General features: G+C 39.4%; 1 long non-coding RNA gene across 1 annotated transcript; it reads left to right on the top strand.

Annotated features, from left to right (window-relative positions):
• Positions 1–1,791: 1,791 nt before the first annotated feature.
• On the top strand, positions 1,792–26,592 carry LOC116821582 (uncharacterized). Its single transcript, XR_004372955.2, has 6 exons — positions 1,792–2,120; positions 17,396–17,510; positions 21,063–21,210; positions 25,021–25,075; positions 25,693–25,786; positions 26,514–26,592. It is a non-coding gene; the product is annotated as an uncharacterized LOC116821582 (long non-coding RNA).
• Positions 26,593–26,596: the final 4 nt, after the last annotated feature.

The raw sequence follows: 26,596 nt of genomic DNA, 5'->3' as shown, positions 1-26,596 counted from the left end.
ATTTTGCTTTCTTCTCATCTAGCCACTCGCGTACGTGCCAACCTCCGTTTTAACATATATCTCCTCTTTTACATACAATTTCTGCCATAAACTTCGGGGAAAAGAAAGAAACACATTTGAAGATTAAATTAAATGTGTGGGGGTTTTTTTAAGTGTGAGCAAAGAAAGTCTACTTGCGGTTTTAACTCCTTATTACTCCAACTGCTAGCTGGGTCCTCGATCTTGCTCCCATGCAACTATATTTATTATTAGGTATGTTGCTTTTGAGAAGATTTAATCAGCATCTTGAGCTGGTAACTCTTTTGTTTAGTTTCTGTAGCTATGGAAGTGTGATTTACAGAGATTTGTACGGGTCATGGACGTCTTTCCAGACTTACTGTGTATATTTAGACAGGACTTTGCTTGGTGTTAAAAAGTGTATATTTTGAATAGGTTCACACACAGTAGCAAACAATACCGACATTGTAAAGGCATGTACAACGAGTATTGAAACGCAGCATCCAGACTTCAACTAATCTGCCCTCAATAAAGCTGAAATAATTATCCTAAGCCGCCTTTCTAGAAGAAAAATCATTGAGGAATTCAAAACTTTTTTAAAGATCTTTTCTGCATTCCGATGCAGATCTAGGGGTGAGGAATGGAGCCCGAACTACTTTCAGACATCAATGGAGGGAAGAGAGGGGGAAGAGATATTACAATTAAAATGTGAAAACATAGCGTGACTTGGCCTATCCGAAGGATAATAATAATGCTGCTGCTCTGGGTGGTAGAAGTTCTTTAGCTGGACTCCGAACTGGTGGTGATCCCTTTCACAGCGCACTCCTCATGAAATAATTCCAAGTGGCAGATGAATAGGTCCAGTTGGAAGAGCTGCTGGACTGGAAGACCCTCGTTGAATTACACATTCATCACATTTTCTCTAAACTGTCATCGGTGTGCTCTGTTATTCACCATGAAAATAACTCTCCCTCTTAATTTTTAGTGATCTGCTTAAACACTTCTGTTAACATACTTGGGGGAGAACTTTCTTCGTCTCTCCCCTCCCTTTCTGGCTCATATTTCCAGTAACACAGCTAAGGAAGCAAAGAGACGACTCAGCACCTCCACCAATCCACTTGAAAGTATTAATTGTACAACAATATGTTTAGTCAAAGATTTTAATACAGAAAAACTCTTTCCTTTGTAATCCGTTCCTTTTATGTAAAGGATTATAAAAGTGGGGGAGGGGGCGATTCCTGCTAGGGGGTTCTTAATGTTTGATTCAATTTTCTTAAAGCTGAACATTAAACTACCCCAAAAATTCATTTCAAGGGTCATATCAAAAAGGTCCTTATTGTTTTCTAGTCTTCCACACAATCAAATTCTGTTCACATGCTCTTGGTATTAGGATTCCTGGTGAACTTTGCAAAGCTACAAAAACTCACACCAGAATCTGCCTTAGCTTGTTTCAGGTATAATCCGAGCCCAACAAACTGCTTTTCTACTGAGAATTCTGTCTGCAAAAGATGTGTTCTGGGCTGAATCTCACACCATGACTAGATTTAAAAAAACAACAACCCCAACTGATGTGCCTATTAGCTAATACGAAGGTCTTAACAGAGCTCTGCATGTTTTACAGCATAAGCGATATTTCAGCCCGTGAGCTATTGCACAGTTGGATCCAACATCCTAAAATGTTTGAGGATACTGAAGTAGCTAACTCACCAAAGCGAGTTACTATGGCACGATATACATTAGACAAATCCTGGGAACGGGACTCGGTGTTTCCTAGCGTAGCCCGTGATTCAGTTCTCCTCTAAGCCTGTTAGGAACACATTCTCGTGTCCTTAAATGTACAAGCAGATAATTGTTGGCGCTCTATCTTTGTGTGAGGAGGCCAGGGTGTAAATGGCTTTTAATGACTGCAGCTGCTGGCTGAAAACTGTCAATGGAATTGGCTAATTCAGAGCCCCCGAATCTTGCGAGCTCTCTGCACATTGCGGCTGAATCCGGACGAGCTGAACTAGAGAGTTACTGCCGAGGGGAGAGATACGAAGCCATGATCGCCAGCAGCAGGGAACGCAAACAAGAGGACCGGGAAAGCAAACCCCTCTCGACTCGGAAAATCCTTTCCGGATCCTGTAAGTTTCTTATTCACACGCTCAAGACCCGCAGGGAAGAGTCTCGGTTTTGTTCTGACCTCCCCCCCCCCTCACAATTCCCCACTCACTTGGTGGCTTAGGCATCCGAGGAAATGATAAAGAGTTTTCTCTTTCTTGATAGACATCTTTACAGTGCTGGGGGAATCTTGGTAGCTAAACTCCATTTAAACTTAATCTTATTGTATCTCACATGATTCATTGTTTTAACTCATATAATGACATGTGGCTTTGCGGGGAAGAGCAGGAGTGAAATTTGTTTTCCTTTCTGCTGCACCAAGATATTCAGGTCAAGTTATGTGTCTCTCTGTTCAGCGCGCTGATGTTTCCAGCCTGCCCCGTTTCGGGGGTACCTTTTGTGGGAGAGAAAGGAGAGGTGGGCTCTTGATTTTACTGCTTGCTTTGATTTATAGCTCCCACTAGCTTCTGGTTTTCTGCTGCCCAGTAAGTGCCCCCTAAGCCTGACTTGAGAATGACTAATTCGGCGCTCCGGAGTGTTTCTGTTCAAACAGGGGTTCGGTGCCATATCTCATGTGCCTGGTCACCTTCTAGGCAGAGGGACAGCTCTAAACTACAGTATCACGGGGCCGAGGCGGGTGAAATTAAGAGAGGGAGAGAGAGAAGCAAGCAGGTAAAGGAGAACTGATCACATCCATCTATTTTTTATTAGGATTGAATTGAATTTTTGTCATTCGTAAGGTGGCAAGTGCCGACAATATTGTACAGCTGCTTTATTTGAAATTATCCTCCCTTTTTAAAGCCACGGTTTCCCAAGATAAATGACCGCGTATTTGATGTCTCTGTCAGAGCTGGCCCTTTCGGCTCCTGTAATTCAATCCTGTTGATGTAATGAGTGCAGTATATGCTTGTAAAAATGTGGGCAAATCATTCTTAACGGTTTTGGTGGGTGTGAGAGGCAGGCCGGGTATTTTATTACTTGCCCCAAACAATACCAAAGCTACGAGATTAACCTCTCCCCTTGCTTTGGGTAAACACGTCTATTGGTGAAAAATATGAAATATTTATTTGGGAAGGGAATTAAGGAATTAAATTTGTTGCAATTCCAAAGTCCAGAGTTCTTTAAGCAGCAAACTTTTTCGATTAGGCGTTTAGCTCAAAAGTGAACGTCAGTGCAGTATGTTTCCTAACGATAAACCCACATTCCTAATTTTGGAAGTGTCTGTTTAGCAGCATAAGCATACTTACCTCATCTTGCTTCTGAATTAAATACAACTCTTAATGATGCAGCATTATCAGCAAGGGACACTTGATTGATTGATTGATCTAGGTATGATATATGTGCTGTACATCTAAATTAAATATTAAGTGAAATACTTAGCTCTAATTAGAAAATGTAACCTAGCAATGAAAAGTAGTAGAAATAAATTACAGAGGGAGAAAAAAGCCCTCCAGCCTAGAAAACGGTACACTGATGAAAGTAGCATGTTTAACAGTCGTGTACAGATGCTGACATATTAACAACAACCAGCAGCACTGAAATGATTGACATGTCATTAAGCCATCAGACTGGTTTTAATAATTCTGTCAAAACCAGAACATTTTAGTCGTTTTTTAATTTCCTTTCTTTCTTATTTTTCAGTACACTAACCCCAAGAAAACATTATTAGGAGGGAGGGGGAGTAGAAGGAGATAGGAAACTGTCAAGGATTTACCAAAAACTAACAAACAAACAAACAAACAAAAACGACTCTAAAAACCCAATCCTCTCCTGGAGATAAGGTTTCCGAAGAGAGCTGGGTTTTCTTCTTATGCGATTGTGCCTTCAAAAGGTAAACAACGACACAGTTGCCTCAACTTTCCCCTTTAATAAAAAGTTCCTGGTGTGACGGAAAATCTGAATATTTTATCAATCTCTTTTAGTGACCCTCATTAGGTGGGCATCCTGCAAAGGCCCTCGCGTTATAAGAAAGCTGCCCAATCAGAGCATTTGCACGCCTTGTTAGCGATGGTTAATGAAGCTTCCTCATACACTGAAAGAAAGGCCCCCTCAATGTAGATTTACCTTATGTCAACTCGTTACTTCTAATGAATCGCATCAAAATTCTTCCTTGAATGGGACTAAAGCACACAGAACCTGCAGCCCCCTGGATTCCGCCCCCCCCTTCTCTTTCTTAAAGAAGAGTTTACGCATGCCAGACAGCAGAGCTTCTGAGATCTAGGTGACAACGTGCATTTATTGGAATGGAAAAAATATATACTTGCCTATGTAATATCAGAGCAAAGCCCCCAGGGCACCATGGATGTGGCCCCTGAAAACTAGTGCAATCAAACATTCCTTAAGAAAACATGTATTGAAATGATTCGGACACACTCTGCCTTTGCCTTCTGAAGTGCACACACACTGCAAGGTGAGGTGTATCAAATTATGGACGCTTCGCTGCTGTCAGGTATACATTTGCTCTTTGCCTGTGATTTGGAGCCCTTGCGCCCTTCCTCCCTCTGGGCTAGCACTTTAAAATCAATTAGTATGTTCAATTCTTGAGGTAAATTATTCAAACAAATGTTTGGAAGACCCCAAGGGAGAATTTGGCCATAACAAAAAGGTTTGATTAGCTTTATTTACCCCAAAAGCAACAAAGGCACAGGGCTGGGAGAACAATCCACTACATCAGTGCCTGGCCAATTAAATGAAAGTCATTAGCTTCTTCCTGAAAATCCTATCTTTAAAATAACATGGAGGGGGTAGGGGAGAGAGAGAGAGAGAGAATCGAGTGTTTTGTGATATGTGTAGCACCAGGATTTTTTTTAAACCCTTACCCCCACTAGAATTTTTGCTCCATCTAAACAACAGAAAACCCATAACACAGATTATAACATTCACTGATTCTAATCCATTATCTGCCCGCCACACTATCTCTTGATTCCCATATGCTTTCCATGGCTCTCAGTGACTGAGCAAACACTGCTTGAACTATACCTAACAATTGCCAAGACCGTGCCTGTTGTAAACATGAAGGTTTACCTTTCAGCTGTGAACAAACAAAAAGTAAATAAATTGGGCTGTAAATTGTAACTAAAAAATGAGCTCGCGTTCTACGAAAAAACACACACACACACACACACACAGAGATTCCGGAGAAACAGATCTATTTGGAGCCCTTTCTCTTTTGTCCCCCTGCTTATGTACTTCTAGCGCATTTCAAGATCATCACCGAGCTCATCATAGATCTACAAGGAAAGGTCCTTCTTCTCTCTTGCCTTAACTTTTACAACCTCTGCAAACTTTGGTGAGCAGAGCTAGCGACCATTAGCTCACCAGTGTGTGGCCCTGTGCCTGCAGGAGGCTTTCTTCCCAGGAAGAGCCTGCGGACCCAGGCTGTTAACGAAGGACGAGCTAAAAATCTTGTTTCTTAACTCTGCACCCCAGAAGACAAGAGTTGGAACTTTTTCAAGGATCCTCGGGAAGGTAGGGTAAGGTATATTTGGAACAAGATCACCCTCTGATGGCTTCATCCATAATATGATTTACATGTGTGTGTATGTGTGATATGACCTCACCTGAAAATGATTAAAGGGAGAGAAGAAATAGGGACATCAACTGCATTAACCTGATTTTTAAAAATTGTTCTTAAAAGAATGAGTAGAAACAACGTGTCAGAACCCAGAAGACAGATGGGTCTGAGCCCCAAGAGAGCGCTGTGGCTTGTCCCTTTGCTTTTTAACTTTTCCGTCCTGAATACTGCTCCACCTTGTCAGACAATGGGCCACAGGCATCTACACGGTTAAATAAAATATCCCCCCCCCCGCTCCAAAAAAAGGAGAGAAGCCAGAGGATATGCAGGAGATAAACCTAATTCTTTTTATATACAACCCGGAAATAATCCATTCCGAGTTTGGACTGGGTTGGTGAGGTACAAATAATGGCTTAATTTTTTAGATTTCATTTGGTTTAACTAAGACTGCCTTTAAACTCGAAATAAACAAACGATCTATTGGCCTGGTAAGACTTTCTCAAGCTAATATGTGAAACTTTAAATAACAGCATGTACAAATTTGCCCTACTTAAGGCTATAAATAATACAGAAATTCAAGTGCCTAAGAAATTGGCCTTTGTACAGTAACTCGAATAGGGAAATTGCATTATACATAACCAATTATTTATCATTTTTACTGAAAGTGTCAAATTCTCCTTAATGATGGCATAGGTGAAGTTGTTTCAAACTGACCAAAATGGACATTATTCTTTATCATGTAAATTATCATTCACTTGACCCCAAGTTAGTGGAAATGCTTATACGTGGATCACACTGAAACTTATTTAAACCACAGAACTAAACAAATAGTTGACAAAATCCGAGGCAGCAAATTGAGATAAATAGAATTCTTCAATTAAAAAGTGGAAGGTTTTAGGAGGTTTTAATTAAAATCTTTGATCATTGTAACAAACTTTAAGAATCAGGATTTTTTAAAAATATTAAACTTATGCTCTCTAGGTGTCACAAAAAATTAGTATATGTAATCTCCCAGCACAAGAGTAAAAGAACAGAAAACGTATGAACCATAGGAGTGTTAGATACATAAAAGACCTCCAAGTAACAATTACTCTAATATTTATTTTAAAATAGTAAAAGAAATGAAAAGATATTTAACACTCGTGTACAACAGAAATGAAGGTTTGATAAAGAAATGCCGCTTGCAGTTGCTATTTGATTGGATAAATATACTTTTGGCATGGAGTGACATGATGTTATTTTGACACAAAATGAAAAAGTTACTGCAGCTATAAAGACATAGCTACAGATAAATACAGATATATAAACTCATTTATAAATGAGTGGGCACACGTGGTATGAAATCAGAGAGTCAATGGCGTACAACGTAATGTAGGAAAATACACCATAAGTACAGCGCTGATATGAGGTAAGTTTTAATTTTTAACTCCTAGAGATTATTGGAAATCAAATAAAAATTCGACATGCATTGACCCATTAGAGGATTTAGCAGTGAGGAGCGAGAGATTTTCCAGGGCTTTTGTCACTAATGTTTCAATGCTCTGCACTAACTTTAAGAAAGTGTCAGTAGAATAACAAATTGAGGGCATGAAAGGCCATAGAGAGAAAGCAAGCAAGGATGCTCTTGACTTCTTAGCAGTTGCTTAGAAAGGAACTCGAGCTTAATATGAGGACTTAATCAGTGGATAGCACAAAGCTGGGAAAAGGGGAAGAAAAAAGTTGGACTCAACACGTGCAGTTTGGTCAAGTCGCTTGATTAAGCAGTAAATAAAAAACTCCAAGGCTCAGAGCCTTTCAGTGCAAAATCACCTTCTGCCTTCAACTTTTCTAAACCGACATGAAGCCGCCACTGACAAAAACTATATTCAAGCAAGAAACCTGGGAGTGGCAGGGTAAGTCTTTAAAAAGAAATGCGTATTTCATTGAAGGAATAGGTGTTCTAATATCACCCACACACATACACAATGTGTGTACAAGGATGGATGTACACGTGTGTGTAGTTTGTTTGTCGTATAATATAAATTATGATATATTTATGTAGCTATATAGCTGTATTTGCGGATATGTATAGAAAAATCTTTATATCTATGCATCCATACGTACACTTGTTATATACACACATACAGATCCATATATTTTAAGATAGATAGATATAGTATAATTTAGCCATTTAATAGACCTAGAGAAGTAGATTTTCTCAGAAGATGCTGTTATCAGACTCACTCCTCCTTAAGAAACAGCTGATTTTAAAGCCAAGCTGTAAAGATTTTTAACAGCTTAGCGAATATCACAGATAAGAAAAATGTGGAAGATGCTACTAGGACATCAGATTTTAATGGGCTTCTTCACTGGTGAAGAGAAACTTCATTCTGTTGCCTGTACGTATAATAATGTAGACAGACTTCGATACATACTCCATTTAACCTTTCTGTGTGACAGAGCTGTTTAAGTGTATACCATGCCTACATTCTTTGTATCAAGACCAAAAGGATGCATTGTTGAAAGAAAACTATTCAAAATCTTTCATCTGATAGAAACGATCCAGCAACTGTGAGGCAGCTCCAGTACAATGGTTCTGTCTACATAACAGTATCTGATAAAAATACAGCGTGTCAGTGCAACAAAAAGTTAAAAGTCTTAAACGTTTCCATCTCATATATTGTATGTACTCAATAATAAGGCAACCCTGCCTGTCCCCCCACTCCATCTGGTACATGGGGGCACTTTAAAATATAGGACTTTGTGTTTGAAATCCCGGGTTCTAGGCACAGGAAGAGGGGCGCAATAGCTTTCTTACCTGCTGCAAGGTAAGTTAAGCGAGAGCGATTAAAAGTGTAATGACCATAGGGTAAATATTCATTAGGAAGAGGAGATTCCTCTTTTAATATCTTGTTTATTTTATTTGGAATTCAATATCCTATAGCCTAATCTATTACCAAGACCAAACATTTAGAGGGAGAATATATCTACCTAATATTTTCTTTTTTTCCAGACACTTTCTTCAGTGGGATAAAAAGATATTAATCATATGCACGTTATTGTCCTTTGCAGCAAGAGAAGAGCGCTATTTACCAAACCCCAAAATGTGAAGCAGAGAACAGTTGACTGACTAATGTAGTTTACCAACTCTGCCTGGGGTAGAAGCATTTAGCTAGCTAACTGGGAGGATATTTTGCTGCTTGTTCAATCCAGTGAGATGGAGTTTTCCTCCTAAACTACTCTCCCCGAAGAGTAGTAGCTCTTTTCCCTAGAGCAGCCATGAGCAGCTGAGGATGGCGCTCATGTGTCTTAATAGGGTCACAAAGGAGGTTTTAGTCTTTAATTTCCAGCCACAAAAAGTAACGTAGAATTCTTGCTTTATCTCATATAAATAAATAAATGCAACAATTAAAAACAATGGCACATCTGGCTTGTGAGATCTGCCCCAGTGTTTCTGTCCAGTTTATTTTTATCAATAGGATGGTTGCTTCGTTATGAAATTTCCTTTTGGGCTGGGTTACACCCTGACAGCCAAGCGTGCGTAGTGCGCACCAAGCTGCCTCCTAGCCCCCCTGACACGCAAATGCATAGCCCTGAAGATCTCAGGCAGGAAACGAACAAATTGCCTGGTGTGACCTTCAGGGAGTACATTTCAACTGCTAAACATCAGGAAAGTGCTTCTCTCGCTTGCAGGCGCCATATTAATGCAGGGAGCTGCTGAGCTGGGGAGAGGCCAGTAAGGCGGGCGGGGGTGGGGGGGAAGGGAAGGGAAAGCAGTTTCACAATTGGACAGTTGATCTAGTTTTACACAGTTGTTAATTCGGACTAGACGAACTCTCGACGGCTGCACGGGAACAGCGGTGCTTTCTCAGTTCTTTCTCCCCTCCCCCACCCCCCCGAGAGACTGAGCTTTATAATAGTCATCTCTGCCCTGGGACCCCACTTTGCAAAACAGCCCTACCGCTCTTTTTTAAAACAATGCCTTAAAGCACACCCTGAAACTGGAAGCACTGAGATAGCATATCCTCGTGTGGGACAATGTCTGACTCTGCAGGGTTAGCCTCTCTCTTTTTTTTATTTTTTTTATTAATCACTTTTCAGAAATTCTAACCGGTCCTCAGGCAATAGTCCGAAGTCATCCATAAAACAACGATTGTGATAAATAAATCGATCAAATTCCCTCTCCTTCCCCCATACGCCCTACCCCGATTTTGCTAAAATCTTTGCCTTGTTGAGACAGATACGATGAGGCTGGGTCTTTATTTTAGGAAAGGGAACTTTCCCCTCCATGCTGATGAAGTCTCAAAAACGTGTAAAATTATTTCCGAAATGTATGTGGAGTTGTTTTGTGCTTCAGTCTTCACCCTCCTAGTTCTAAAACGACTATAGCATTAAACCTAAAACTTAAACAAGAGATTTTTTAAAAATAAGTTCTACTGATATACTTCAGTTGGTAAATTAACATAACATACAATCATAGGTAGTGCAAATACCATTCAGAATCTACACACTCCATATCTGAAAAGTGGATGTAATTCTAGGAATCAAATACACTCTAAATAATTCATAACAAAGTACCCACGCTCATCTTTCTGTCTCTCTCTCTCACACACACACGTTCATTGTATGCTGTCCCATATTTTTGTCCTTTCTCCAGACTGCAGTTATTGAAGGTCAGCTGGAGAGGTCATGGCTCTGCATCCCCTATAAATAGATTTTGATATTTAGACAGCTATTGCTACTCAATATTAACTTACAGGATAATGGCGAGAGATACCGCATGCACTGAACCTGTTATTCACGAGTGAGCAGCATCTGTCGAATACAATTCTCGTCTTTTGCCCTGTTTGGACATAGCGCAATCAATAGGGAGCAGGAAGTCTTGAAGCTGTGCAGCAACAGAGCTGCAGGTACAACACAGAACTACACAGGGGCTTTAGCTTAGCACACTAGTCAGGTACAGGCCGGTGGCACGTGGTTAAACAGATGCGGGTAACTAAAAGTTTCCAGGCAGACTTGGAGTGGACTTTTAAAAGTATAGGACAGTCTCGCTTGAAAAGATGACAAACTTGGTCTAATTTAGTGTTAACCCACAGAGACACCTGGTCTCCCCTTATTATTTGAACATGCGAACATGCGTTGATTCAAAACATATAAAGAAGTTGAGATTCAGAGCCCACCGTTAACCCATTTATTAGCACAGACGATTCAAGGAAAGGGAAGGTCTTCAGCTGTAGGTAAAATCTTGAGGATTAAAAATAGTTGACGCTGAGTGTACTGTATTCCATTTCACCAAAATACCCCTTTACTTCTAAATGCCTGCAAAGGTTGGGTGGGTTTTTTGTTTGTTTGCTTGCTATTTTTGTTTGTTTCAGTATGGCCTCTATTTTTATTTGGTAATTAAAATGAAATGAGCTCCTGTAACTTCCATTGTGTGTAACAAAATCCAAAACCAAACACACAAACCAAGCTCAGGAACAACCTCTGGCTGCTGTTAGCCAAGGTGGTGCCTTTTGACAAGGCTGTATTGTTATCATTTTTACTCATTCTGTAAAGATGTCGACTACATTTCATTTGCTAATAACCAGGATTTGAAGCTGTGAAGCAATATTGGGGTGTGGTTTGTTTATGCAGCAGTCTGTGGGGGCAAATGCGTGGCTGAGTGTCACATTCGCAAAACCCTTTATGGAATGTGAATATGAGGTTTAGTACGAGAACAGCATTCTTCTCCTAACGTACAGTTTTGCTTTTTAAAACATGATTTCTAAGCCTTTTACAAAGCAAATCTCCATTTTACTGGCAAGATTGCAGCTCCCAACCTAGCTTTAATTAAGTTCTTTTGTGGGAGAAAAAAATGCATGTCTTTCTATATTTACATTGTATTTATCTGGAAATGTTGTGATGCAGGTTCTTTCTGCATGTGAACTTTATCAAATAAAAAGTATGGAGGGCAGTGAAGACTTTAATTTAATAAACAATGTGTGAAAAAGAGTTGGGAAGTTGTTTTTTTTTATCCCTGCATTCGTTTGACTCAATCTTTAATGGGTACGAGCAACATCTGGTAGTTTAGAGAAAGTTCTTATTTGAAGAAAAGGGATTATCTCCAGGAAATAGGCACAAAAGAACAAGATTTAGTAAATTCAGACTCCATACAGCCGGTTTTTTTCCCCGGACATACTTTCCCAAAGAATCTAGAGGACCAGATCACTCACCTTTCTGATCCGGGACTTGTGCATTTCGTTCCCAGAGTAAAATCAAGCCACATCAAACTACACGAATCCTCCGTATTCCCCCTTACTTGTATTCACTTCCGCCAGGCTGTTTTGCTTAGTGTGCTTGAAAGTGTTCTGTTTTGCTGGGGGCCGGGGGTGGACTGGAAAGAGGGGGAAACCCAGTGTAATTATTGTAGAAATTAAAGTCGGTAAGTGTAACACTTCCAGGACAGTTATTCAGACTCTTATACGGCGCATTGTTTGTTAGTGCGCACATAGTGTTATGATCTTCAGCTTTTTTAAGAGAAGAAAAGTAGAAGCAATTCGGTAAACAACTGGGAACAAACTGACGACTGCAACTTTTTCAACCTTCCTCGCCAGACAGAAAAGGGGCAGCAGCCTCCCCAACAGTTCTACGTTATTTCATCTGCCAGCCACCCTTCCTTGGAGCTTGACGCAACGTCTGAAAGTGCCCTGTGCTATAGGCGCAGAGCTCTCTCTCAAAATACTGTCTTGGATTAAGTGGCTCTGAGCATACAGATCCCCAAGAGCGGTTTGGGATCAAGCAGCGCAGTTTTGCCTAAAGGATGCAATGATGCAGTAATAACCTGCCCTCACCACTTCTCTATGTACAGCAGAGTACCAGCAATGACAATCTGCAAATAGTCGCTTCGCCCAGTGCCGGTAACAATCGAGGGAAGCCCTTAAAACGAGTGCCAGGGCCACAATGAGAGAATTTCACCCTTTGAGGGGATTTTGTGGGGGCGAATATTATCTATCTCGTGTTCGTAAATCAAAGAGGGGATTTTGCGAGGCGCAGTCCCATATACCTTTAACTACAGCGATTACTAAATTAATAGCAGGCACTAAGACAGATGTCAAAACGTCTTGAAAATATTTATCTCTGAATAATTGAGACGGTAGTAGGACGTATTATCTGATCGTATAATGAAATATGTATGAGGAACAGCTGTTCGCAATAGTCACCTCCCGTTGTTTCATTAGTTCCGAGTCCTCCTCATTTAAACAAGCGCTTTAATGAAGTTGGTCATTTACTTATGTCCACTTTTGTTCATCATCATCAGAGATTGATGATATTCGTGGCCTCACGAAAATATACCGGAAGGAAAAAAATGCTTTCCACTGACTCATCTCTATCTTTCCTCTGCCTGGATAGGAGTTCTGGGGCATTTGACTCCTGCACTTGCCACTAGATTCTTTGTTCCTAGGGACAGACGCACATACTGGATTAGTGCGTGTGTGTATCTATATATTCGAATCCAATACGAATCCATACGGCTCCCCTATTTCCGCCTGGCAAGAGCCAGCTGCCCAGGATTCCCTGAGAGGACGGATCTGAGATGCTCACCTAAGAACCACCAACTAATAGTCATTTATTAAGATTTCAGGCTGAACAGCAGCGGACTCCTAAACTGCTTGTTGTTGACATAAACTTCCAGACGTTAAGCGTATGCCTTTGCACATCATTGTGAATGTGTAGTACCAGATGTTGCTTTGCAACCTATTGTCTGGAGACACTGTTTAGTTCAGGTTAAAATATCTTTGCTCAAACGGCTCAGTTGGCTATTGTGTGAGCATTAGTGAAGTGTCATGAAAAGGTAATGGGAAGTACTGAGAGGTTAGCTCTCGGAGTGTGTCCAGGAGGTCCTTGGTTCATGGTGGGGTTACAATGACTATTGACAGCTTTTGTTTTCTCTCTTCAGAGAACCCTTTTCCTTCCTCTAAAAGGATGTGCCCCGTTTTCTTTCCCTTAGTAGCTTTCTCCACCTATGTCATTAGACGGACCAGTGTTTGTTTTTCTAGTTTCCCTAAATCGCTCCAAAGAGGAAAACAAATCGCTTTGTTGCGTCACCACCACCCGCAAGGCCCAGGGCTGTCTGGGGGAGGGGGGAGAGGGGTTTCTAATTTTGGTCAGGGATTGTTTGCAGAGGAAGGGGGGAAACGAGTCTCTCAAGTTCATCTCAGACTGGCTGAGCCCGATCTCCGGAGAGAAAATACACCCTGTCTCCAAAAGTTCACGGCCAAACCACCCCAGCCCTTGCCTCACCTCTCTGACCCCCTTCAGCATCTTCTCTGTCTTTAGGCTTTCCCCCGCCTGCTTAGCCGCCCTAATGGCAGACAGGGCAGATGGGAACAGCGGAGTGGCACAGCTCCCCGGGACAAGCAGTAACACTGAGCTCTAAACAGAAAGGCGAGATAGTTGCTAACAAACTCCGATCGTGCTGTTCTCCTGACAATAACCTGTTCGGTTTTATTCCTTTCTTTGCTTATACCCCTAGCTTTGCCAGCTGCAGTCGCGGAGGTATGTGGAGACTTATGCTCCGGGGTGGGTGGGGGAAGCTATAGACGTAAATCGGCTTGTTCCTCCCAATACTTCTGGTACGCTGTTCTACTTCTATATGGAGATAATTATTTATACACGAGAGCGTGCAATTAGTTACAAAGACTTCAGTACTTCGGATTTGTTTCACTAAATTGAGGGCATAATACAGTGACTGAGCCTCAGTCTGTCGGACTGGGATCTGGGTGTTGGTGGAGAAGGCTTGTCAATGACCTTTAGAATAGCCAAAGTTATGTAATATTTCGACTTCTCTTTTACACTCTTTCATTCCAGCTGGTGTTTCTCCCACTCTCACACGAGACAAAATAAATCGGAGTCAGTTTCACGGTCCCTGAGATTCTGAGTTCATTTACTCCGGATTTACACAGGTGTAGCCTCATTGACTTCAGTGATATCGCAGTATCACTGCGAGTAGACTCAGGCCCATAGGTCTGGGACTAGCTGCGTTGCACACTATATAACGTTATTTTCTGTACTGGAGCGTAACGCCGCATCATCGGAGCATATTTCCTCACCAGCGAGATCATTCACCAATAGTGGAGACTGTGAGAACATCCTTCAGCGGTAGCAGATTTATACCTCAAGAGAAACCATGTTTCCCCTTCCCCACTCTGAAGTTTGCAAAGCCACTACAAGATGCAGTTAGCATATTTAACTATGCATTCCCGTAAATGCCCAAGTGATAAAAAAGCCACATTTTGTTTTTCAGCATTGAGAGTGAAGCTTTTGCAAACCAATGCACTATAGAAAATAGATGTATTTGTGTTATTGCTAGCATTTTTTCCTCGCGCATAATCCCTTATGCCTTTTATTATAATCCTACACATTACAGTTAATCTGTAATGATACTGCTTCAGAGGGACCTGTTGCACACAGTGATGGTAATTTGTAACCTTGGTAACAGTTTTAAATAAAGATTATAACAATGATGTCAACTGTATTTATTCACCATACTGTAGGAGGGGTCTAAGGATTACTACTATCGAGGACGGAGTTTAAGAAGCAGTGGAGAGATTCTACGTTAGTATAATTTGATGTATCACTTTTTAGTTTGTCTTGAGAAAACACAATCATTGTTCTAAATAGTGAAAAGATTTGCAAACTGCTGAGAACTCTGTAAACTTTAATTTTCTGAATGAGAGGTGTATTATTATGAATTAGGTTTATCAGGGGCCAAGTACCCTTAGGTAGAACATTTTACTCTGCCAGAGAAATATCCCAGAATAAGTACTACTTAGAGACCCTGATGAATAATGCTAACATCAAATCTACCATTAGTTTTCTGCATGAGCTTTCTCCCCTATTAAAGCTAACAATGAATTGCTCACTAGCTGAAAGCAAAATTAAATGTAATTGCTTTTATTTATCTATTGCTTTTATATCATTAAAATATTTTTAGTTACATTTTATAAAATAGCATCCACTTTGATTATTACCTGCCATATCTGTTGATCCACTTCCTGTATATGCAGAACCACAACATTAACAATTAAGAAAAAAAACATATTTTATATATTGTATCTGTCAAGATATATTACAGTTCCCATTAACAAAAATACATTATTCTTGTTGAAGAAGCTATGAAGCATATCTTTCATGAACACTTTATTAGTAATCATAGTTGTCAAAAATTAGATATGCACAGATTGCAGATGCAAAGGAAATATTATATGCAAAATGAAATATACTGTAGAATTGAGGCATAACTATTTTCCCTCTTTAAAATAAAAATTTTACAGAGTGAGAAACTGAGTTATTAAGCTTACTTAAAAGATGGCTTTGTTGGTTTAATTATACTGTAGTTATTTTATAAATATGTTTCAAAGGAAGCTTGCCATATTGAATGTCAATGAGGCCTTAAAGAAAAGATTTACAAAAGCTAATGCATACCAAATACCAAATTTTGGTCATTAGCATTCCTATTTATTACAAACTAAAGGAACCTATTAGCAGACAAGAATTTCTGTTTAGCTAGCATTACAGTGTTTGGCCATTAAAATAAAAAAGGGCAAAGTACGATTTTTTCCATTTAGAACTATATGTTCCTTTTTACCTAGAAGGACACAAGTACCCCCCCCTCCCCAAAAATCTTTAGAGTGGAAACTATGATTCTTCATTATTGTGGGTCAATATGGAGCCAAATCCTGCAGTCTTTACCTAGGGAAAACTTCCATGTCTCCAAATGGAGATGATTTTGACTGAGTAAGAACTGCAGATTTTTGGCCCATATGTTAACATTGTAGTTTTAATGATCTTCAATTACAATATAACATAGTTTTGTAAATCAAGTTTTGACTACGGAAGGCCTGCAGGATCAAGCCCTTGGGATTTAGGGCCTGATCAAAAGACCCTTAAAGTCAGTGGGAATCTTTCTGGTGACTTCAGTAGACATTGGATCAGGTCCATAATATGCATAGTAGCCTACCTGCTTAGGGTAGGAGAAATAGGAATTGGAACATGAATTAGCTGATGCAGGCTTCTAACCAACATTTTCTTTTCTGTGCCTGTCACAAAACAAGCATATTTATTAAAAGTGTTTGTCTGTTCTGGGAACTGCTTCAATAAATTTTCAGTCTGGCAATTCATATTTCTTAAAACATTTGAAGAATCTATACTATTTCCTCTGTTGACGAACATCCAACAGATGAATGTGTATGATGTGCTGCTTCTTAAAAAAAGTTACGCACGAAGAGAGAGACATTTTGTGCACAAAAAGAGGTAAGTTTTATTGTGTTTTACTGAACACATGTTTTTGATGTTGACCATTCTGGTTATAAAAAGTCTCTTTAGATAAGGCATCTGGAGATGCCTGATGATAAGGCAACAAATTAATATCCACTTTTTTCCTTTGTTGCCATGTGTATTTGCAATGTCCATCTGTCTTGCTATACTTGCTTAAGATTGTGGTATTTATTTTAATTTGATCCTGAAATTCTGAACAAAGGCAGAGAAGTTTCACAATTGCTACTGAATGACATTATTGATGTTGTCTAATGTCTATTTTGTGTCAGAAACAACTTCTATTCCCATAAGAAACTGTAAAAAAAAAAAAAGTTGGGAGTCATAGCCCCCAATCCAGTAAAGTTCACACAGTGATGCCTGAATTGCAAAATTTGCTTTTCTACTTTTCATTGGTCATTTATAAATCTAACTTTTAAAGTCAATTTAGTTTAAGGCAAGGTTTAATTTGACTAATAAAGCTCACCCTCTATTTTGATTTTGCAAGAACAGGGTGAAGAAACTTGTAATGATGTCTTGTATTCCATGAAACAAAATCACTGTATAAGTACGGTAAACATACAACTCAATGAATGAAGGTTTCTCCCTCAGTCCATCTGCAAGATCTGTAAGTATAACAACTTCACTTTACACAAATTTAAGTCCTAAATTTTTATTATGTCATTATAAAATAGGTTATTTATACATTCACAAGAACATATGGAGAGAAGTTTAAATGAAGTATTTCCATTATCTTTGAGAGCCTTAGAATGTATGACACATTCAACAAAGAAGGCCTTGTATGACCCTATGCATGTATGCTATATGTCCCTGCATTTCACTGATGAAAACAGAATTGGCCTTAACTTCTATGGGCAGGGATATTTAAGGGCTGATCTCAAAATGATCTAGTCTGCTTATGACTGTGCTAAAATAACTTGGAATGAAGGAAAATTTTAGGAGGAAAACAAAGTTGAAAAATTCATTATAAAAGCAATCAGACTTTTTGAAATGTTAAGAACTCTCATATTTCCATGGAGGTCTTTTCTGAGTCAAAGATCTTCACTTCCATTTATTATCATGAAAGGTAGAGGTTCAAGAAGCTGCAGACAATCCAAATTAATAATAAATCTGAGGGAATCTTGTTGTCTTCTCTCAAGAATTGTGATTTTCACAATGAGCAGTTTTCCAGGTCATCATGTCTTTAAAACAAATGGAGCTGATCCATTGATCTACCATTGATCTACAAATCAGATGCTCCTGGGAAGATAGGAGATATCTGGAAGGTCTTTCACTCATATTTGGATGATTTAGATAACTACTGTTAGAATATTTTCAACATAGGAGTCTTTTTTTGCAGTGATGTTACTATAAACTATCAACTAATTGTTGTAACTATAAATTTTTCTGTTAGAGTGGTAAATAGGGTCTATACTTGAAGGAGAAAAGGCTAATAATCTAATAGAATGAGTGTCAAAAGAAGTTTAGACAAAAAGACCAGCCCTTATGGGGGGAAAATGTTGTGATGAAGCATTCTTTTGTTAAAACCACCCTATTAATACAAAGTCAAACACAAGAGTTTGAATAAAAATGCTTAAATCACATCATTCTGCGCAATGATGTCTCCTTTTCACTCTAAACCATCCATAGTCTTTTATAGCAAGATATAGTACACAACAAGGTGTTTTGAAAAGCTTCATCTATCAAGTTTAACAACTTTCTGGTGTAACTTCTGAGAGTGCTTATTGCTTATTCATGTGGAAGTGAGTACGCCCAACTCGTTTTGCCTGGTTTTGCTACTCTTTGTTGGTTTGTGAAGCTGTTAGGGTAGCTGCAAATGGCTTCTCGAGTGACATTTGCTGACATTCAGTGAAGTATATTTATCAGCATTCTTCACCTCACCTCTATACATGTAAACCATTTCATTTTGTTCTTCATAGCAACCTCTTTTTCTCTATCCATGCTCTGAAAATAATAAATGGCAAGGTGGCATATTTCCCCAGCTGCACTAAAATGTCACTGTGAAAAATCTTTAATGGTCTAAGTGTAGCTTTTCAGGTTGTAACTTGTCAAGTAACTGAGAAATTCTAGAGTTTCTCTTTAATCCACAGTTCTTTGGAACCATATAACTCCAGGCAGAGACTAATTATAAGTTACACCAGTCAGAGCTGGACAAGCATAAACCAAGTAGAATACACTTGGTAGAGGCTAATTTTACATCTGCATTCTCTCTTTATGCTTTGTTACTTCATTTTCTGTATTCAGAAATGCTAAATGTGCCTTACTGTATTCTCATTAATAGGGGTGTGTGTGTATTTATGTTTGTTTTAATTACTTTGCTCATAATTATCATTGAACACACTTCTCCAACTATCATTAATTATTATTTATATTATGGTAGCATCTAGGCACCGCAAAAGATATTGGGCCCATATTGTGCTAGAAACTGTACCAACACCTAATTAGAGCACTGCAAATCCACAGATATCCACGAACCATTTTTGCAGATCACAGATCAGATACGGATACAAATTTTGTATCTGCACAGGGCTCGATACATAATAAGAATTAGTCTGTGAGGAGCTTACAATCTAAATAGGCTAGATAGAACAAGAGTAGGAGAAAGGAAATATATCCATTTTACAGGTTTATAAATTTTTAATCTCTGTAATAATTTGGGGATCCTTTTCCACCTCAACACCAAAGAGAACAAAAGGAATAAAATACTAATACTGACAATGAGAAATGTTTAGGAATAAGGGATGGGTTTCTTGTCTGAGTCACCATTTTGTTGATGCGGTTAGAATGAAATATGTTTCCCCATGGACAAAAAGTGGCTAAAAGTCATTTTATTTGATATCACCATTAACTGTGGGTCCATCATGCTTCCTTTACCAATGAGAAAAAGACTTCATAAAGCGTAAACTGTTATATTTGTGCCTACCATACAATATTTATCCAATCTCTCATAAATGAACCAAGATAAAAATCAGTAAGGGTAAAATTCACCACTGACCATGTGGAGGGCCAATACAAGATTTGTGCACCACTTATGCCCATAGAGAGTTTTGCTGCTGACTTCAGTGGGGCCAAGATTTCATTCTTAGGAGTTAAGTGGTAGATAAGCTTTGTGCTGGTCCTCTGCATAGTGGTGAATTTAATCCATAATGTCTACAAAATACTTATTTTTAGGAAGAACACCTGTGCTAACATTCTTTAATGTCACTGTCAAGCTTAAGAAAAAATATATTATGCACTTGACACATTTTCCACTCAGTATTTTCAAGGATTTTTTTATCTTCTGGTATTTTGCATCAGAACATGGCATTTGTGTCATGGATTTCACTGTATTTTCTTTTCTGGGTGTCAAAAAGGTGCCTCCTCCATGCAGCGTATGTATTTGTTGAGGTAAAACAAACCCACAGCTTTCGACATTTATTTCAGGCTGGGTTACAAGAACGCTTGAGTTAACTAATACATTTCTAGACCTTGCACTGCTGTTTATCTGCATGTGAAACTCCCACTGAAGTCGATGAAAGCTGTGTGCATGGATGGAAGTCAATACATGACCTAAAGGCCAAATTGTACTCTCAGATCCACACTTCAGGTCTCAGAAGTTTACCTTGAGTTAAGTATATATATTTGATATCTATCATGGGAAAGCTAGATAAATAAATACAACTACTACTTAAGTTGACTGTTTGAAGAGCTTAGAGCAGCCTTTGGGCCTCATTCTGCCTCCGAGTCACAGACAGAGCTCTCCCAAGATCAGTGTCAATTCTGCTGCTGATTGAGGTCAGTACATGGCCCTAAGTGCTTTGCTTTTGACGTTTTGGGATTATGCTACCCTTCAGAAAGTGCAGATCACTGTTTCTGTATCGTATTTGTGATGGCAGGATCCTCAAAGGAGGAGTGGTATTGCCAAAACTCAGGATTTTGAGCAAGATACTTAGGCAGACACACACTTATGGACAGTAGGTAGCTCTGTACTCTCTGTCACGTGTAGATCTCAGTAGACAGAAGAGCATATATCATTCCAACTGACATTGCTAGTTACTTATACTGAAGTGATCTATGTTCCACTTATTTCAGAATATAGCATTAGAACAGCTAGCAAATCTAATCTGTTTATTTAATCTGTCTATGGCATTTTGAATGCATCTGTCTTCTTGGTAGCCAGGTGCCAGTGAGGGAAGATTTGGCCTTGGTGAAAGCAGGGAACCAACAGAAGGCAGCCTCCCGAAAGATGATTTGTAAGAAACTCAGCCAGTTGTGGGTTTCCCCCCAGTGGAGAACATGACACGGCCCATTCTTTGGCATGTATGCAGGTATGATCTTCTGCCCTTTGCCAGCATCTGAGGGTAAAATATATTCTTGGTCCTGCAACCCAAGTTGCATGCACAGCTCTCCCAAGTGTTTCAAGCTAAACACTTTTATCTTCAACCAGGCACAGCTGGGCCTTGTATTAACATCTGGTTTATCTAAGATTTGCATATAGTACAGAATCAGAGATATGTTGGGCTGGAAAGAACCTTGAGAAGTTAGCTGGTCCATCCCCCTGGGCTCAGGTGAAACCAAGTGTGCCTAGACCAGTGGTCCCCAACCCTTTTCGTCTGGTGGGCGCCAGATGACGAGCCATGGAGGACCGTGGCGGTGGACGAGCATCTGCTGAATTGCTGCCGACAAGCAGCAATGTCAATAGGCGTCACCGCTGACAAGCAGGGTCATCCGGAGGCGTCGCCGCCAAAATTCCGCCGAAAATCGGTGGCATTTCAGCTGCGACACCTTCAGATGACGCTGCTTGTCAGTGGCATTTCAGCGGATGCTCGTCCGCTGGCCAGTACACAGGAGCACTTAGATGCCCCAGTGGGTGCCTTGGCACCCACAGGCACCGCGTTGGGGATCCCTGGTCTAGACTATTCATGACAGGTGCTTGTCTGACCTGTTCTTAAAAACCTCCAAAACCTCCCTTGGAAACCTACTCCCATACTTAATTATTTTTATAGTTGGCAAGATTTTTCTACTGTCTAACCTAAATCTCCCTTGCTGCTGATTAAGCCAATTACTTGTTCTGCCCTCTGTGGACATGGAGAATAATTTATCGTCATCCCTTGTATAACAACCTCTAACATATTTGAAGACTTATGAAGTACCCACTCAGTCTTCTTTTCTCAAAACTCAGCATGGCCGGTATTTTTAACCTTTCCTGTAGATCAGGTATTCTACACTTGTTATCGTTTTTGTTGCTCTCCTCTGGGCTCTCTCCAATTTGTCCACATCATTCTTAAAGTGTGGCACCCACAACTGGACACAGTACTCCAGGGGAAGCCTCATCAGTATGGGTAGTTTGCTTGTAAAAACAAAACAAAAAACCAAAAACAAAATCCCCAAACAGAAACAACATGCATTTTTTCTACATAAATTATGTATTTTTTTGAAAATGTTAACTACTGGCATGGAAGAAAGGTTCAAAATTACAAAAGGGAGAGAAAAAGATAGAGGTTGGGATTTCCAAGAGTATTCAACATTGGCCTAACATGGCTCCATTTATGTCAATGGTAAAACTCCCAATGGCTTCTGTAAGGTTTTCAGATCCATCAACCAGGGCCACAGGTTACCTTACAAACCTAGCAAAGCAGACAACCACTGCTTGCTGTAGCAGACAAAACTGTGACTAACTCCAGAATTCAGAACCAAGGAGCACAGGTACAAAGTGTCACACCCCAGTGATCTGTATAAACTCAGCCAGTGATCGGTACATAAAGGTAAAGACTTAAGTCTCTGTACACTATTTTATACTCAAGATGACACTCTCACTTCTATCAAAACCCTTCGTCTCTGATTTGGTACATAATTAGCAATATCTATGACCAAATATAAGATTCTGCATTACATACCAAGTTATACAATGTGCTTATCTACTTATTAGCAATAATAACAAATCTGAATATTTAACAGGGACTTTAGGGACTTTCCTTGTTTATCCTGATTATATGTAGCTGGGTCACCATGACCTCTCATTATAACTTCATCCTTGTCCTGTACCCAACTCCAAGGACATTTCAAGAGTTGAACAGGGTATCTTACTTACGCAGGTGGCTGTTTTGCCTTCCTTCCCAAGAAGTTATGTGAAACCCACCTTAAAAACTAGTGCACCCACTGTATTAGTTATATTGATTATGCACTTGCTTATATATTTTAATAACTAGTATTTGATGTATTATGTAATAACTAGTATGATGTATTAAATACATGATTAAATACACTTAGGCCCTTCCCATTTGACATGAGGTAAGTTCACCTAATCACTGGCTTACCGCCTTACAACTTCAAAGGGAGCATACTTAGGCTTACGCTGTGTGCTTCTGAAAATCCCACCCATAACAGCCACCCCTAGGTCAAAGGCAACATAGTATCACTTATTAAATAAAACTATGGCTTATAAGAAATTATCCACAAAAAAGTACATAGGTTGTTGCTGCTCCGGGGCATCCTTAAGTCACACTTCAGCAAGTTATGAAGTTATCTTTGGCAAGAAATCACACCATGTTGTCAACCATATAGGAGTAGGTTTATGTGTCTGTGACGTGTCAGTTGTCTTCTTTGTCATTTCATTGCTGTTATGACATCTAAGTAAAAGGCAACCACTGCTATTTTAAACACTATGAATCCACAGAAATTTAGTCTATAAACATTTGTTCAGTGCTTACCTGCGTATTTCTCCACCACAATATTGAATTTCTGAAGGCTTTACTCTCACTCACAGGTCAGTACTTGTCCGTATGTCTCAAATTTTATTCTTTCTAACCTGACTTTACAAAGCAGAGGATTCACAGAAAAACCTTTTGCCCACTAAATGCTTAACACTTGCTTTGTTTTTATATTAACCACATCCTTGAAAAGAATAAAAGGATTTACCATCTCAAAAAGTATCATTATGCAGTGAAAATAATAATATCGTCATAAAGAAGGGACCGAATACAGATGTTCAGTTGTTTAGTGATCTGTATTATTCTCATTTTGAGTGTCTTCCACTGTTTTGCCTAATTTACTCATACCGTGGTGTACTGATTTGCAGCTAACACCCATGATTTGTTACAGTAAAAACTGAAGTGAACAATTACAAAAACTTAATTAACAATGTTAGCAGAATGGCAAGCTTTCAGAAAAAAAGGCATCTCTTTTTTTAAATAGAAGAAGCTATTGAGATTTCTTAATTTTGCTACAACTTAAACCCATAGAACACGTATCAATGAGAGAGGCAGACAGTGGATCAGATTCTGATCTCAGTTACACCATTATAAATCCAGAGAAACTGCATTGACTTAAGTGGAGTTTCAGGGTTCACACTGATGTGCATGAGATCAGAATCTAGCAGAGAGAAAAAAGTATATACAGAGAATTGTGTGTTCTGGTATACATTCTTAGCATAAGATTAATGATATTGCTAGTATTATCTCAATTCCTCTACAAAATACCGTTTTAGAGAAATTAACAGAGATTTTATTTCACAAAATGAAACTGCACAGATCTCCTGAGGCCCAAGCCAGTGCCCTGTCCCCTGGACCACACTGCCTCTCTGCAAATTTGCCCCTCTAAATACTCACAATCACGAGTCACTGCACATGCAGGAGCAGCCCAACTGAATTCAACAACACTACTCACATGCATAAAGTTCAGCAGGATATAGCCTGTATATGAATAAGGGATCAAAGATATTTTGGTCACTGTCTAAATGTTTTGCACCAATAAATAATTGTCAAAACATAGCAGTCAGCTTAATATTATCATCTCAATTTTACAAATGGGAAAACCAAGGATCAAGCAACCTCCCTAAAGCCTTAGAGGTTATCAATGCTAGCACCAGAATTAGCATCCAGTTCCATATTGAGACCAATAGACTGTATCTGTACATCTCCCTGCCGAAAAAGGATTCCCTGAAAGCTGCACCTGAATTTCCCATAGAGCTCTTTGAAAAGATCCTCAGTTTTATTATGAAGAGGGTTTTCTTTCATGTAGTGCTATTGGTAGAAAGAAGTGGGTGACATCTGGTGATGTTTTGCAGATGTTTCTAATGATGTTTCTTGGGCATTTTCTGAGATGTTTCTGCAGCTAAGATTTCTCCTTGGGAATTGTAGGTGTGCGCACAAGACTTTACATAGAAAATGGAAATGGTGCTATAACAGGATCAGGGTTATTCATTTTAATTTCCAGGTTTTTCTGGGATATCATTTAGCTTCTGATGAAATATAACAATAATTATTATATATCGTATTATTTTATAATAATAATTATTATAATTAATGAAATAATATAAAGCAAAGATACTTAAATAAGACTTTATATTAAATTGTCCAAACACTCATTTAATTTCAATTCAATGGATCATGTTGATATGTTAGCAAAATAACAATTATTACAAATATGTTATGTGAAGTTGAATGGTGATGAGATGTATATATACATTGCATCGCTTCAAAACTATTGGGAGAATAGGACAAAAAAAGCTCCTATTAATAGTTGCTTGAATTTCAGAACAAATACATTTTGTCCATGCTATCGTCTCTTCTGTGAGGAAGATCTATGAATATCCAAGTACCCCTAAACCTCCAACTGCCAGGAGCAGGGACTGGATGACAGAGAATGATCGCTCAAAATTGCCCTGTTCTGTCCACTCCCTCTGAAGCGTCTGGCACTGGCCACTGTCAGAAGATAGGATACTGGGCTAGATGAGCCATTGATCTGACCCAGTCTGGCCGTTCTTATGTTCCTATCTAACCAACTGAGGTTTTTTGCACAAATCTTTGCAGAAACAGAATTTGAAAGTCACATGTCTTTTCATGCTGGAAGTGTCTGCACCCTGATTCATTGAAGGGGAAAAATACCACAGTCGAGCACTGTTAGGTGAGTTTTGGGGGATTTTTTTACGGGGGTCATGATTTCTAGATCTATAAGCCTTTGTCTCATTAATTGTTGGCCTTATCAAAATGGCCACCATATCCTATTATTTTCAATAAGACTAAACGACTATAAGATAAGACTGCCCCTACTTAAAACTGTTGCTAATTCTGTACAGTGTTTGCATTTGTATCTATTACAGATGGCCTCTTTCCTTTCAGGGGGACAGAAGCCTGGCTTGCCTCACTGAAGGTTGTTTTCCTTTGTGCTATATGGTTTGGAAATGGAACTGGGAATTGTGAGGTGAAAATAGATCATGGGATGGAAGAGGGACAGTGAGAGTGATATGGGAACTCAGAGACGATACTGAGAGGAGATGGGAATATGGGAAGCAGTACGAAGACTGAGGGAGCAGGCAAAGAAGCGGCATGGAGGGAGAATGTGAGATGTAAGAGGATGAGGGGGAAAGATGGGAAAATATGGAGTGAGGGCAGGTGTGGAACAGGAGATTGTGGGAGAGCATGAAAGGACAATGTGAATGAGGAAGGAGACTGTGTTGGATAATTGTGGAAGTGGGTAGAGCTAAATGAACCCCAAAGTGATCTTCCTGCTGCAAACACAGACAGAGATCTAGAACATTCTCAGAGAAGAAGCTGTTAGCTGGCTTTCTCAGGGAGCTGCTTGTATTCCTCCAATATCTTCTTTAATAAAATCTGCTTGCTGTTTCTTTCAGTGCCTTTATCTTTTGGTTATTGTTCATGGGGCAGGTCCAGCTAGAATATAACAATCACTAATGGCATTTTGATGGGTAACTGG

Source organism: Chelonoidis abingdonii, chromosome 3 (assembly GCF_003597395.2).
Source record: "Chelonoidis abingdonii isolate Lonesome George chromosome 3, CheloAbing_2.0, whole genome shotgun sequence".
NCBI lineage: Eukaryota > Metazoa > Chordata > Testudines > Testudinidae > Chelonoidis > Chelonoidis abingdonii.
This window is presented reverse-complemented; position numbering and strand designations above follow the sequence as displayed.